The sequence below is a fragment of the Mauremys reevesii genome, unplaced genomic scaffold, assembly GCF_016161935.1.
Source record: "Mauremys reevesii isolate NIE-2019 unplaced genomic scaffold, ASM1616193v1 Contig76, whole genome shotgun sequence".
Classification (NCBI taxonomy): domain Eukaryota; kingdom Metazoa; phylum Chordata; order Testudines; family Geoemydidae; genus Mauremys; species Mauremys reevesii.
In genome coordinates this window covers 7,048-23,160 of record NW_024100891.1, presented here as the reverse complement: position 1 = coordinate 23,160, position 16,113 = coordinate 7,048, and the positions used below count along the sequence as shown (strand labels likewise).

At 48.4% G+C, this 16,113-nt stretch overlaps 1 pseudogene; it reads right to left on the bottom strand.

The window, feature by feature from the left end:
• LOC120394733 overlaps positions 1–15,682 on the bottom strand; it is a 32,882-nt pseudogene extending 17,200 nt beyond the window's left edge.
• Between the last annotated feature and the right edge of the window lie 431 nt (positions 15,683–16,113).

Sequence of the window (16,113 nt, the reverse complement as noted above, 5' to 3'; positions counted from 1 at the left end):
TGACCGGGTGGTGGCAGCCGAAGGAGACCTACCCTAGGATTTTGGGGTGGGGGAAGACATGCTGGTCCTCACTTTGAAACCGCCCAGTTTCAAGTGAGGGTGCAGACCAGGACAATTGGTCCTAGGACTGACCCTGGAGGAACACCACCAGTTACTCCTCTCCATTCTGAGAATATACCATTAATTCCTACCCTTTCTTCCCTGTTTTTAACCAGTTCTCAATCCATGAAAGGATCTTCCATCTAATCCCATGACAACTTATTTATGTAAGAACCTTTGGCGAGGACGTTGTCAAAGGCTTTGTGGAAATCTAAGTACACTATGTCCACTGGATCTCCCTTGTCAACATGTTTGTTGACCCTTCAAAGAACTCTAATAGATTAGTAAAACAAGATTTCCCTTTACAGAAACCATGTTGACTTTTGCCCAACAAGAATGGCGACTGTACATCACTCCCTTTCCAAACTCCCTCTCAAAACTCCTCTGTTAGCGGCCCCTGTTCACCAGCACCAATGCTGGAAACATCCCTGGGTTTGTTTGCTAAACTTCACCTTCATTTTATACCCGGGCAGCAATTCACTGCAATGAATCCTTCAGGACCTGGATTTTTTTGTGCAGCCTCTTTTTTTTTTTTTTTGTATCCACAGTTCTTCAGGCCCAAATAACTGCACTATGTAGGTCAGAGGATCAAAAGGGAAATCATTTTTTTTTTAAACTGTGGCCCCACTGTACAAGAGACTGTATCAAATGCATTCTGCTCTGGCATGCACAGTCAAATGACAAGTATCAGAGGAGTAGCCGTGTTAGTCTGGTTCTGTAGAAGCAGCAAAGAATCCTGTGGAATCCTGCTTGCATCCGAAGAAGTGGGTATTCACCCACGAAAGCTCATGCTGCAAAACATCTGTTAGTCAAATGACAGCAGCCTCTCAATTTGCTATCCAATAAAGCAGGATTGAACTGACCTGAACTTGTATGGCCAGATTTTCAAAGTAGCCTGCACAACCTGCAAAATTTGCCCAGGGCCCTGTTTGTTTCTGTGAATTTGGACATTGCGCTCATGGCTTATTCATCCCCTGGAATCTCCTCTATGAATGCCCCAAAACTGCCATCCCCGACCTGGAGACAACTGGTTGTGGTTTCCTAAAGCTGTTACCAATCCTTAGAGCTGTCTGGTCTCCCTCCAGGTTTAACTCTGGAGTCTGACTATTCATCTGCTGCATTGGATTTTCTTATCTGAAAGCCCCAGTCGAGCCACTGCATTGTTTATTACGTTCCCTGTTCTCAGATTACACTGACGTACTCTCTTAAGATCCTCCATGTCTGGTGAGAAGCCAGTGAGCATGGAGACATCGATGATAGACATTGTGGCATCAACCACACCGAGGAACCTAACGAGGAGAAGAGAAAATACCCTTTTGATCAGAATTCATCACTTGAACATTGATTTTTGCGATCGCTCCACCAGCTCCTGTTGCTTAATTATAACTTTTTTGCCCATTCCATAGAAAAAAATCATAGCCCAGGATTCTCCAGCTACCCCCTGCATCGGTCCATCTATTTGTCATCTATCATTAAAGGGCATTGTTCTCACCTGATGCAGATTTTAATATATAGACTGAACGCATCGCTCCATCCGGCTTCTTAACTGGAAACATTGCAGAAGACAAAAGAAATTAATATCTCAGTGTAAATTTCATGCCAGATAAACCCTCTTTTGTTTTTTAGGTGTACTAATATCGCTTAGTAATCAAACAGGTCCTAGAGTAGATGTGAAAAATCCCTCAATAAACCTCCCCTCCCCTCCAGCAATCCATAAAAAATTCTTCCCATCCCTGGCACGCAAACTAAAAAGCCTCTCCCAGCTGAGTGGCACAAATGAAATACAGTCTAGGGCAGGGGTTAGCAACCTTTCAGAAGTGGTGGGCCAAGTATTCATTTATTGTCTCTAATTTAAGGTTTGGTGTGCCAGTCATACATTTTAACATTTTCAGAAGGTCTCTTTCTGTAACATATAACTAAACTATTGTATGTAAAGTAAATAAGGTTTTTAAAATGTTTAAGATGCTTCAATTAAAATTAAATTAAAATGCAGAGCCCTGGACCAGTGGCCAGGAGGTGGGTGGTGTGAGTGCCACTGAATATCAGCTCATGTGCTGCCTTCGGTCTAGGGTTAGCAGAAAGAGGAGACTGAAACAATGGGAACTCGTGGGTGTGAATTTGGGCAGCTGGGAAAGTTAAGAACAATTTACAGCTGGCTCCTGTTTCTGTAAAAGCAGTGCCAAAATCCTGGATCCCTCTATCATATGACCACGCATTAGACCAGCATATCTCCCGCTACTGGCCAGCCCTAGCAATTATAACAATCAGCTACTCCCAGGTAAAGGAAGTTGCTCCTTTAGACCAAGCCACAGAGGCTTGTGTTTTGGGTGCTGAAGATCCTGACCTCTGTCCCATGCTGATTTCACACCCATGCTGTCTGGAAATGTGTGCCCTGGAAGTTTGGGTCTGTAACCAGACTTCCTGGCATGGGCTCATCTCTGCTTTAGAGGGAGACAATACCCAGAGTAGCTGGCCTGTGTTCCCATCCACATCCAATGCTCCAACTATGCTGCTAACAAGTGCCAGGATGAGAGAAGGCAGCATCTGCTCCCGCATCTAGAAGGACCCTGCATTGGTTGCAACTTAGAACATGTAGCAGCTGGAAATATTATTTAGTGCCTGCCCTATGGGTATAATTTTTAGGACTTGGGAACTGGGAGAGTTTGTAGAAGCTTCACAAAAATACTTTCCAAAGTTAAGAATGTGATTGCAGAGATGGTGCTTGGTTGGTGTAAATCCACTGCTGTCCATGATCTGAGGATTGACAGCAAGCTTCAGAAGAGAAAAGACAGGTGGTTACTTACCACCCTGGGCTTCTTCAACCGATACCCTCAGGTCAAACTTCTTACACTGAGATTCATCTTCCTTTCGCTTTGCGTTATAAATTATCGTTACTGTTACTGTTGCTTGTCCAGTTCCTTCTGCCTTCACAGTGAAGTCTTCATTCCATTTGAGCTGTAAAATTAATCCAGGGTTAATTTTCTTTTGTACTTCATTTTTATTATTATTATTATTATTAATTTAAAAGACAGGGCAAATGAAGCTAATGAAGAAAATGAAGCTGGTGAGATTGACAGTCACTCACCCGGAGGGGCTGGGGGGACTCTGCAGAGACAATAGCATGAAGGAGAAAAAAGGTTACTTCCGAGGCAGTAGCTCTTTGATCTTCAGACGTATTGCTTCTCCAGAGCCAAACCTAAACAGCAACCCAAACCCCTCCTACTTCTGGATTCAGCTCAAAACCACACACTCCAGGCCACTGACCCTGGAACAATTTACCTCAGGATGTGTGAGGCAAACCCCACCCAGCCCAGGGCTGCTCACCCAGCTGCGGTGACTCACTCCTGCAACGGAGCCTGCAGTGACTATCCCTGGTCAGGGCTCAGGCCAGATGATCCCCAGGCACAAGTATTTCACTGTCCCCATCAGAGCTGAGTGCACAACAGCACTAGACGGCCAGGGACCTTCCTCCGGCCTTGCAGTGTTACAGACTCCCCAGGCTTCTGGCCTGCCCTTGATCCAGTTCCTGTTCCTGCCCCAGCCATGCCCGAGTCTTGTTCCAGCCCACTTCAGCTTCCTCTGTGCCCTGCTCTGACCTTGCTCCAGTCCCGCTCCAGCCTGCATCCGCCTCCTGGCCCCCCAGGCCCTCGGACTGATTCCAACCTGACTTTGACCATTGGCCTGCATCCGAACTCTGACTTCAATCCTGATTTGGCTTGTCTGTGGATTCTGACCCACGGCCTGTCCCCAGACCCTGATTTCAGCATTGCCCTTGGCCCAGTCCTGACGCTCCAGCCGGCTCCAACCACCAGGCCTGACTGCCTAGAACCTAGGGCCTGACAGGATGTGATGGATTCTCCATCACTTCAAGTCTTTAAGTCAAGACTGGATATCTACCTAAGAGACATCTCACAGGTCAGCTAGAAGTTACGGGCTTGATGCCGAAATTAGTAGGTGAGGTTCTCTGGCCTGTGTCATGCCGAAGGTCAGACGAGATGATCACAATGGTCCCTTCTGGTCTTAAAAATCTGAGTCAAAAGTGTGGATGCATTTGGATCTGGTGCCGGGAATATGAATGCCCCTCCCTTTCCCAAAATGGTTTGGATAGGAGGTTCTAGTCAAATCTTCTTTCTCTATAATCAGTGATCTGTACTAATCACATAGAGAAGCACGATACCTCTGCTGTTCTGGCCACTAGAGCATCCTCATTTGAGATTCTGTACTTTATAGGCCTAGAATGATGTGACAGGAAAATAGAAACAATCAAATTCAGCTCCTTGTGTAGGGGGATGTCTATCTGGTACTGCGCAAGAGCCTGAACACCATGATGGTCGCCTAGAACACCAGGAAAAGACAAGAGAGATACACCTTATTGTCCTATTGCACTGAACATCTGACAGCTTTTAAACTGACTCTTAAGGAAGAGGAACCAAAAATACAATGAAAGAAAACACCAAGGGTCCACTGGGTGTCACGCAGGCAAAGGGTTATATAATAATATTACCTGGTTCCTCTGTAATGTGTTTCATCAGTAGATCTCCAAGCACTTTACAAAGCAGTACAAGATCTTTATTCCCATGTTGCAGATGGGGAAACGGAGGCACAGGGCAGGAAGTAACTTTCCCAGGGTCACCCAGGAAGCCAGTGGCCAAGCCAGGACTAGAACCCATGGTCAATAAATATATTGTGCATGGTTAATTAGCTTCCTTCGCCTAGCTATTAACAGGGGCCAATTGTCAGCTGGACAGAGCACAGCAAGTGGCTCCTTCTATGTATATGTAAACCACACACCTCCACAGGGTGTGGTGCTCTGTCCCCTCTAGTGGCACTGAGACCACTTAGAGAGTTTAATTAGTTAGATCCCACCCACCCACACCAGAGGTCTATAGGTATTACAACTGGGGCTTGTCTGGGACTCAAATGCAGGACCTCTTGCTAAATGCATGAGCCTCTCCTGCATGAGCTAAAAGCCATGTGGCCCTTAGCTAAGTCTGTAGCAGACACATTAATCTCTCTCTAAGTGGTCTCGGTGCCACTACAGGGAACATAGCACCATACCCAGGAGGTGTGTAGGTTACTTATATAGAGACATCTATGCCACACAAAGAACAATGTTAGGGATAGAACACATGGCCTGTGACTCAGAAATACAGACCACTCCCAACCAAGCTTGTAGCATCATTTTAGGTAGAGAAAAGACAAGACTCAGTAGCAAGGAATGTAAAGGGGCCTCTCTACTGCGGCTGCTGGACACAGACAGACCCTATAGTTCCTGGTGGCCCCTGTATTCCAGGGAAGGGAGGGATATCTGAGGACACTCCATCTTTATTTAGCTGTCACTAGCAGTAGGGCTTTCATCCTCTCCAGTGCTTCGTGTAAGCACAGTTTTAAAAAAAGAATCTAAAATACATAAGCTTACAGTTTTACTTAGAGGTGGATAAAGCCCAATTGATTCAGATTAGTCATGATCTACCATGGCTTTGTCATTTGGACTCAGTCCGTTGGTCCTGCACACCTGGTACCCTCTCTCCAGACCAATGGCCAAAAAACAACAAATGCTAGAATGAGTCCAGATGCATGTGTGTTTCTGCCCATGGGAAGAGAAGGCTCATTCACTCCCCAGGACAACTCATTATCTTAAAGAGAAGCATGTGCTCACACCCATCACCTTGGCGGGATGGAGCCTTTAGTGAGACGATTCAGTCATGCCCTGTGCTGGTCTCTGCCTTAGGTTAACAATGGCAAAGACCTGATAGGTCACGTTGCCCATCTCCCAGGCAATGCAGGACTGTTCTCTACTGGGCATTCCCCAGGGCTTTCTACAATGACTCAAGTGATCGGATCCCATTCCTTCCGATGGGAGACCTGCCCACAAAACACGGTCTTGGAAGGATACCCGGGACTATAAGGATCATACTCACTTGGGTAGATCCATATTCTCCTCCATAGTAGTTCTGCTCTCTCAGCCATCTGACTATGGGACCAGTCAACTCATACTTCTTCATTTTCAGCAAGGCGTACGAGGTGCCCTCAATGTTGAAGGTGTGGGCGTTTGGCTCTTCCCAGCGATTTCCCTCTAGGCAGCAGCAAAGAAGGTGAGCTAAAGGACTCTCCTCAAGGAGATCCACTCATTCTGAGCAGATCTGACTGGACCATACCATCGCCTGACTCCTTCCCCAACTTTCCGCATGGAGGATCAGTAAGTCGAACTGATTGTTGCCCCTTTTAGGGGTGAGCAGCTACCCAATATTTGGGGTCTTGGGAGGATTGTTTCAATTAGGATGAGGAATTGGTGATAGGCCTCTGGTACGTTCTCTGGTGTAAACCTGATTGCTTATGAAAATGCACAGAAAGCCCCGTTTTCCCTGAGCTTGAGAGAAACCAACAGCAGGCAACTTCATTGCTGAGAAATCCCCAACTCTGCCTCTGAAGTGAGTTCTAGGCCCAACAAGCAATGTCTCTCTGCTTGTTTCATAACACTTCTCCAGGCTTTCAGCTGGTTTCTGCCTCTAACGCACAGGGTGCAAAACCAACATGCTAGCCTCTGTGTTTGCCATCAGGGAAACCCCTCAGCCCACATGCCTGAGCTCTTGACCTGCTGTGTGCCTTGGGCAGTCCCTGCATTGTTTTTAGCTGTGTCTACTACAGAAAGAGTCTTGATTTCTCCTTCCACTGAGTCTGAAAGAGTGCCTGGCACACCCATTAACTTGAACAAGGGCCTGGTCTACACTTAAAACTTAGATTGTGATAGCTGTGATACTCAGGGCATGTGAAACATCTGCACACACACACACTTGCTATAGCTATGTCAAACTAACGCCTAGTGCAGACACAGCTAAGTCAATGGAAAAATGCTTCAGTTGATCTAGCTACCGTTGATCATGGTGGTGCAGTTCCTACAGAGATGGAAAACCCCTTCCATCGGTGCAGTCTGCGTCTACAATAGGGGGTGATACCAGGATAGCTGCAGCACCATAGCTTTGCCGCTCTAGTCCCTGCATTGTAGACATGGCCAAGGTCTGTGACTGTTTGGGGATCAAAGACCCACCTGGCACCTTTCAACACAACATTGTTATATCTAGACAGCAGCTTTGTCCTGCCCTGTTTTAACTATCCCAAACAATGGGGCAAACTCCATTTTCTTTGCGGGTAATATTATTCTATATCCTTTGCTCAGTTTCATCCAGTTACATCCTCTTGAGCCACCGTTTTCTCTTTTTCTCTTTGGGGTTTACATCTTTTAGATATACGTACAGAGCTCTCAGATTCCTCCTGAGGTCAAGTAATACCATACATCTCTGCCACATCCAGATCTCAGACACATTGGTGTAAATCTGGAGTAACTCCACTCAACCCAGGAGAGTTACTCTGGATTTATACCCAGTCTGATCAATCTCAAATCTGGCTAAAAGGAGCAAATCTATGCCCATTATTCGTTCCTCATAAATTAATCCCTCTTCAACCTCCTTTGCTTCTCTTCCCTGAACCCCATCCTGACTTGGCCACATCTTTCCAGTACTTGATAAGACGCACTCATTTACCTGTCGAAGCTCTCATGAGCGTCTTCTCAGTGTCCAGTGTCCCCACCATGGCTAAGGCATAGGATGCAAGAGCCACAGTGTACGGTCTGGTTAGAGACTGGTACCTTTGGGCTAAGTATTCAGCGGCTTTGCTGATGCTGACTTCCAAACTCTAGGAGGTGACAAAGAAAACGGAAGAAAATCAAACTCGTTGGTTAGGCTGAGGTTTTGAGTAGTGTTAATGCCGAGGAGGGGTGCAGGATTGAACATGGGACCTCTGGAGCTAAATGCATGAGCCTCTACTGCATGAACTAAAAGCCTGAAGACTCTAGAGCAGGCTCATTAAGCTCTCTCTACATGGTCTCAGTGCCACTAGATGGGACAGAACACCACACCAGGAGGTGTGTGGGTTACATTAACACATTACGAATTCAAGTGGCTTCCAGCTTTATTTAATTTCACAGTGAATTTTGTGCTGGTGAAAGACAGAGGAGGCTGAAGACATGGAAGTGAGATATTTGAGGGCAGCAAAAGGGGACATTTCTGGACCACATGCAGAATGTCAGCAGGAGTGAGACCAATGTCTGTGGCAGGACCGGCCCTAGCCCAAATGGCGCCCTAGAGCATCTTTGGTGTCCCCCCCTCTATTTGTTAAATTTTTGAATACCTTATTTTTATTGCATTTGTAGCTCATTTCGCGATTTCGCTGCATGATTAGCATGTATGATTTATCCCTGTTGTACAAGATGATAAATTTGCACGCTAGGAGCTGTAAGTCTGTATTTATTCATGCCATATATAAGCAAATAAAAAGTTTCCTCTAAGCTTATAGAAACAAAGCTTATACATCCAGAACATTCTAGTAGGTTAGTGAAAAATGAATCCACGTACAGAATACCGGAAACATCAATTGTCCTTTTTGTCTCTAACAACAAAAACAGCACCCTGAGCCCAGCACCACCCCCAAGTCCAGCACCTGAGGCAGTTTCTTGGATTGCCTGCCTCAAAATCTGGCCCTGGTCTGTGGTATCAGACAGAAGCTGCAAGAGAGGAGGATGAGGTGACGTGGTGGGCACGTACAAAGAGGGGATGAAGAGAGTCATAGGTGCCGACTCCGTGTGTGCTCTGGGGCTCAAGCACCCATGGAAAAAAATAGGGGGTGCTCAGCACCCACCAGCCACAGTGGTTCTGCCCCAGCTGGCCGCCGATCAAGCCCCCAGGGCTGGCCGCTGATTAGCAAGCAGCTGTTGGGAGGCGCTTGGGGGAGGGGACGGAGATGAGGGAGTGGCAGGCTGGTGGGGGGGACTTTGAGAGAGGGGGTGGGAGCGGGGGCAGGAAGAGGCGGACCAAAGATGGGGCCTCAGGGGAGGGGGCAGAGTGGGGACAGGGCCTCAGGGCAGAGCAGGGGTGGAGCACCCATTGGGAAAAATAAAACTCAGCACTTGTGAAGGGAATTTTGTTAGGGAGGCGTTTGAGAGTAACGTTTACAGGCAGAAAGCAAGAAGACGACCAAGAAAATAGTGGCAAGACAGTGGCCAGGAGGACAAAGTGCATATGGAGAAAATGTAGGACTGGCAAGCCTGAAGAAGAAAGATGGAGGCAATTCTGGAGGATGTCCTCCGTTTAGCCCCACGAATGGTACAGTGGCTGAGCAAGCCTCCCTGGGATGAGAGAGGGTAGTATCGTCCCCATGTGCCACTCATGCTGGTTTGACCGGGATCCAAGATCTAATAATACCAAACTCTTATATCACACTTTTCCTCAGCGCTTTACAAAGGAGGTCAGTCTTTTTAGCCCCAAATTACAGAAAAGGAAACTGAGGCACAGAGTAGGAAAGTTATTTGCCTGAGATCCCTCAGCTGTTGTGGGATGAGAACTCAAGTCTCCTGAAACCTAGTCCAGTGCTCTGCCCACTAGGCCCTGCTTCCCTCACCCTACAGATGACTGCCTCTGTCCTCATGCTGTACTGCTACAGCCTCAGTCAGCTGGCTCCCCCTCACTATAAAAGAGAGGGAACAGCCCTGGTGGAGTGAGCCATAATAGTAGATGGAGGAACCTTTGCCAAGTCATAACAAGTGTAAATACACGTCATGAAGGCTGCCCTGGCTCCTGGACGGCGCTGCAGTGGCGTGGCTCCAGCGGGACCGGGGCTCGCAGCCCCGCCCCCTTACCATGCGGTTCTGACTCAGTGGGAGGAGCTCAGGCCCTGCCGGAGCCACACCGCTGCAGCGCTGTCCTGGGCCGCTCCTGATGTGGTGCGCTGAGGCGATGGGGGAAGGCAGATGTGGGGCCAGGGGCCCTGCAGGGCCTTGGGCAAATTGCCCCACTTGCCCCATCATCTGGGTGGCTCCTGGTCAGGAGAGGATGAGGAAGACGCTACCGGCAGGAGTGGTTCCATGGCAGCTTCTGGATTTTCCGGGACTGGTTCATCCCGAGCCCCAGGTGTAACCTCCACTGGGGGTGGGGTTGGATCTGGGTTTTGCAAGGGATCCTGAGGTGGAGCAGTGCCGAGATGGGGTGCGGTGCCACGACATAGAGTGGTACTGCTATGTAGAGCAGTGCTGGTCCGTCGAGCGACGACTGGGGAATGCAGTCTGAGGTCGATGCGAGCGCTGCTGCGAGGTCACAGATTGGGATCTGAACCTTGAGCAGGATCCATGACTTGTTAGCTGATGACCACCTCAAACGGAAACAGCTCCAAGGGTCGGGGCTGAGAAACTGGTGCCGCGAGTCAGACCAGTGCCACGAGTCAGACAGGCACGGGGCATATGTACGGCACCGGGACTCGGAGCGGCGCCGGGACTCGGAGCGATGCAGAGATCCTGGTCGGGGGGTAGATGGCCCAAACATAGTGGGTTTGCCTCTTGAAGGTGCTTGGCTTTGGGGTAATGGAGGCCTCGAGACTGGAGACTTGGGAGCCATCATTTCTATAAGCCCCCTAGCGGCCTCAGAAGTGTCTGGTGGAGGGTGGCATCACCTCCTCCACCTGCAGCTGTGGGGAGTCCAGGAGTGCTGGGCTTCCTGGGGAGATGGGAGCCCATGGGGGTTGAGCCTAACCAGAGGGTCTGTCGGCTGTAGGCCCATGCACTGCAGCGTGCCCTGCCGAGGCTACGGTTCCTGAATCAGGCCATTGTGGAGGTTTGTCCTTGGCCTGCTTCTTGTGGGCAATTGGCGAGTGGGAGCGGTGCAGAGCGGAACACTTCTGGGCCCTGGGAGACCGCTGACCCCTGGGAGTGCTGCTGGCGGCACCGCTGGAGGGGTGCTCCGCAACGAAGCACTCGGGGCCGGGTCCTGCTGCAGACAGAGGGCTGACTCCATGAGGAGTTGTTTTAAATGAGTGTTCCTCTCCTTTCTAGCGTGAGGTTTGAAGGCCTTGCAGATCTTGCACTTATCTGCCTGATGGGCTTCTCCCAGACACCAGAGACAGGAGTCATGGGGGTTGCCCGTAGGCATAGGCTTGGCAGGAGCTATAGGGTTTGAAGCCCTGGGACTGCATGCCCTGGAGCCCCAAGGGGCACTCATTGAAGGGGAACCCCCCCCCACCAACCACTAAAGACTGCAATTAACAACTAGAAGAGAACAATTAACTAACAATGGGTAACTATATACAAAGATAAGCAGAAGAGCCAGGGATTAGTGGACCACTTGCAAGCAAGAAACCACTGTTCGAACAACCATCACAGGCAGTAAGAGGGAACTGAAGGGAGGTTGGGCCAGCAGGGTCATATATAGAGCGCCATACCGGTGCCACTCCAGGGGGCTCCCCAGCTGGTCTGACGGGTAGCTGCTAGGGAAAAGTTTCTGACAGCCGTGCATGCAGCGCATGCGCACACCTAACTGGAATTGATATCAGCAAGCACTCAAAGAAGAATTCATTGATCCCAATGAAGGAAAATCACTATATAAATGGGGTGCCATGAAACTCTGGGTTCGTTCTTCCAAGACTTCCGCGGAGCTGGCCACTAGATTGATCCAGAGTCTGGACTGATAACTATAACATTGACTGGTGGGATAGTGTGTGTGTGGTGTGTGATTGAATGCGTATGTTAATTGTTGTATCTTTAATAAACGTGGCGTACTGCCTTTTCCCCTGAAAAAGATCTCATGTGCTTCTTATAAGCATAACACCATGGGGCATGGTTCATAGGGGATGGAAAGATGGGAAAACCTGGGTATGAACGTAGAAGTGACTCTACGGTGCAGAGATACTCACGTTGACTTGATCCTTGCAGATGTCCTTGGCCTCTTCCAATGCAATCAGCACAAAAGCCGTTAAAGAGACATCAGGCTCAGCCCCCTTGTACCCTCCCTAAAGGGGAGCAAAGGACAGATTTGGGATAAGAAAGTCGCCCGAGTACCATGAAAAGGAAGAATTAATCCCAGGACATCAGCATAGGATAGTATAGCAGAACACATGCTTCCTAGAAAGCTACCCAAGAATGGACTCTCAGTCATGGCCAGACCTATAACTGGGCCAGGTTCTGATCTCAGTTACTGTTACTCCTTTATCAGTGTGGAGGAACTCCATCCAAGTCAATAGAGATGCTTCGTATTAAACCAGTGTGAGAGAATTTAGCACACCAGGCCGGTGCTCAGGTCCTGCCACTAGCTCCCAGGCAGCTTCCCGTGCGTTAATGGATCAAGCCCCAGTGACATCAAAAACCAAACTTTGGCCTGTGAAGCACCAAGACAGCTGCGCTCCTCTGAGGCAATGCAAGTCACTAAGCCCAGGACGAAGCGCATGAGAGGTGTGGACAAGGCATTCTCAGTTGAGGGGAGCTGGCTGGGGAACCAATGCCCGGGGAGATCAGGCCAGCCCAGAGTCTAAGCATCTTTAGTAAATGCTCAAAACTATCCCCTTCGGAGATGTCTTTCAATCATGAGAACAACAGTCATGGCACTAACCCCACCCCCTTCTATCTAATAAACCCTGATATAGACACCTCCTAAACCCAGGCATGGACACTGCCTTCTGCCCTAAACCCTAACACTGAGATCCCTAACACAGAGACCCCTTAAACCCAGACACTGACATCCCTAAACCCCAGGGGTGCTGGAACAATTTTTATAGTGGGGATGCTGAGAGCCATTGAACCAAACTGTAACCCTGTATATAATGGAAACCACTTCAAGCCAGGGGTTGTTGCAGCACCCCAGGCACCCCTAGTTCCAGCACCTCTGCTAAACCCTGACACCCCTTCAATCCCTAAACCCTAACACTGAGATCCCTAAACCCCACCCTGAGACCCCTAAAATCCAACACTGATGCCCCCTAAATCCTGACACCAACACCCCCTTCTACACCTTAAACCCTGACACTGAAACCCCCAAGCCTTGACACTGACAACCCCTTCTACCCTAAACCCTAACACTGAGACCCCTAAATCCTGACACTGACACCCTCTTTTACCTAATAAACCCTAACACTGACATGCTCTAAACCCTGGCACCCCTAATCCCAACCCTGACACCCCTAACTCCAACAATGACCCCCCCTTTCAGTCCTAAACCCCGAACAACAACAAAACCAAAAATGATCTACCCCCCAGCAGAATGTTTACCCCCAAAAAGGGAGAAGTGCCAAAGACTCCATGAAGTCCACTAAGGACTAAATAGATACAATCTGGCCCATTGGACCTGAATCTCCATTCACTGCTGCCCATGTAACTGCACCGGGAGAGAAAGAGGAGATCAGGCTGCGTGAGCACAGACTTTGGGATGTAGCCCAGTAAGACGTCCCTTTGAATTATGAACCAACAAATTGCTGTGATGATTGAAGTGGGTAGTGACTGGTGTGTAAAAGTCAAAGGAAACACGTACAACCATCTCTCCGCGGATTTCGGGGGCATCTTCTTGGAAGACCCCCATCCAGTTTCTGCTTTTCCAGGATCAGGATTTTTCCAGGATTCTATCTCCTGACTGATCGTGCTGGGGGCTCTGCCTGTCTTCAGCACTCAGGACCCTGAGCTACCACCATCATCTGGGAACCCTGACCAGTTCAAGCCTCATGGAGTGGGTGAGATCCATCTCTCTCTCTGTTTTCTTTCCTACCTCAGGTATTAACCTTTAAAATGTAACTGTTATGTTTGTTTAGCCCTCCTGGTGTGGTTATCACTATGATTCAATCAATAACTGTTATGGTTCAGCTGGTTGCTTTTCTCTCTGAATTTTACTCTTTTTAGCTTCCCCCATTTACTCTGCAGCGACGCTTCTTGTACCTAAGCTAAAGATCCCTGTAGTGCCCCAAAATACTGTGGGGTTTGCTCATCAAGTGGGTTACTACCAGTACAATTGTGATAGGGATGTGTTAAACTTGGGGAACATTGGTGGGGGGAGAGCAGCTGAAAGTGCGGCTCAATCCAGCCTATTGAGACCAGGAGCACATAAAGGTACCATCTTGAAAGTGCTGCTTAACCCAGCCCATTGAGTACAGGAACACATGAGGGGATCAGCTGGAGAGTGCTGATTGACCTGGTCCTCTCAGACTTGCTCTGCTAGTGTGTGTGTGCACATGTTCATCTAGTTCTAGGGCTGGAGGAACCTAGGTCCTGCAGGAGAGCTCCATTGGGAGGGGACTTGCAGGAGGAAGGAGCAGAGCTCCATGTGAACACACAAGTGACTTTCACAGCACGTTAATTGAATTACAGAAGCCCCTCCCCCAGAAGAGTAACCCTGATAAATGAGCCTACCCCCAAAGTAACGGGCACATCTGGGAACAGTGTGCAAAAAGCCCTTTTCCTTCCTCAGGAAAGTTGGATCCCAGATATGTTGGTTAATGCTGCTGGGAGATTGCTTTAGGTGAAAAACTGCTGTAATAATTGATTTTAGATTCTAAGGAGCATGTTATGATTTTCATTTTATATGTAACCAGTTCTGTTTCCATGATCTTGACTCAGTACCTCTTAAATCTTAATCTTTGATAATGAATTTAAGATTATTCCACTATACATATGTCTCAGTGCTGTGAGGTTATAAAGATCTGATCCTGAGCTGTACCAATCAAGCTGTTTAGATTCTGTTCCCCGGTAATTTCTGTGAGTGTCCTGTGACAGTAACCTGATGCTTCTGGGGGACACTTTCAGAGGGACTTCGTGGCTGCGGTGCAACAACTGTTACCATGCAAGGCAGAGCAAGGGCTGGCAGAGCCCTGTGGAGATTGGTAGGCTGGCTAACAGACCGGTGGTGTTATGCTTGACTAGATATCAGCTCCCTGAGAAAATCTTCCTCTCGCCGGATGAGTAACAAGGTGACTCAGAGCCTGGGCACCCCAAGAAAGCTGCACACATACCCCTGTAACCTGCTTTCTCTCCTCCAGGGGCCTCTTTATCTTAGCCAACCCTCAAATATGTTCAAACCATGTTCAAATATGTTAAGGACTGTTATAAAGAGGACCCCGCTCAACTGTTCTCCATTTGCACTGGACGTAGGAGAAGTAGGAATCAGCTTAATCTGCAGCAAGGGAGATTTAGGTTAGATATTAGGAAAAACTTTCTCACTATAAAGATAGTTCAGTTCTGGAATAGGCTTCAAAGGGAGGTTGTGGAATCCCCATGATTGGAGGTTTTTAAGAACCCATTGGACAAAGAGCTGTCAGGGACGGTCTAAGTATAGTGCTGGCTGGGATGATATTTCTAGGACCCTCCCAGCCCTACATTTCTAGGATTCTCTGAACTGTGGAGTTTAACTGGTGAGCCCCTCAGTGAATGCCCCATCAGCCTTCACCCAGCTCTAGTCCAATGTGAATTATTAACAAAAGGAGCTGGCCCTTAAGAAGCCACAAGACCAGTGAGCACAGCAGGACATACCCTGTCAGAGATACCCAATGACAGTCGTTCCCTTGTAGTGCAGTGGGGGAAGCTAGGGAATCCAATGGTTCCTCTCCGATAAAGTCTTGCAGTTCACAAACAGGGACTTGGCGTAGAAAAGCAGAGATGCCTTCCCTCACGCACTATTACAGGCACTGAGCCTAAGGCTGTAAGTAAACAGACGCTGTTCACAGATAGCCTTCTGACCCACAAATAGGCTAGACAGGATGGAGGATAACTCACCAGAACACAGTCCATCCCACTTACAACCCAGAATTCATCAGCAACACTGAACTCCCAGAAAAACAAAGATGAGAATATGATTAAGAACCAAACCCCAGGCCACTAACTACAGGGATTAGAGCTAGCTTTGTGGGGACTGCGGAAGAGTGGTTAGAGACCCCAGAGAGGCGCTGAGCTGAGGTCTTCGTCCAGCTCCACGGAGAAAGGGCAAAGGAGGAAGCCCCCACATCATGGTTACAGAGGACATTGAGGAAGCCCCAATTCTCTGAAAGACGAAATCAGGCCTCTGAGCAATTGGAAACAGATACTTCAAACAGTTTAATAGGAAATATGTACACAGTATATACAAAATCCAGAGCTGGAGTTATTTACATATGATCTTGTTTGTGAGATACATGGCCAGCACCTGAAAAGAAATGTGAAGAGTCATCAGTATTTGTCCAGTG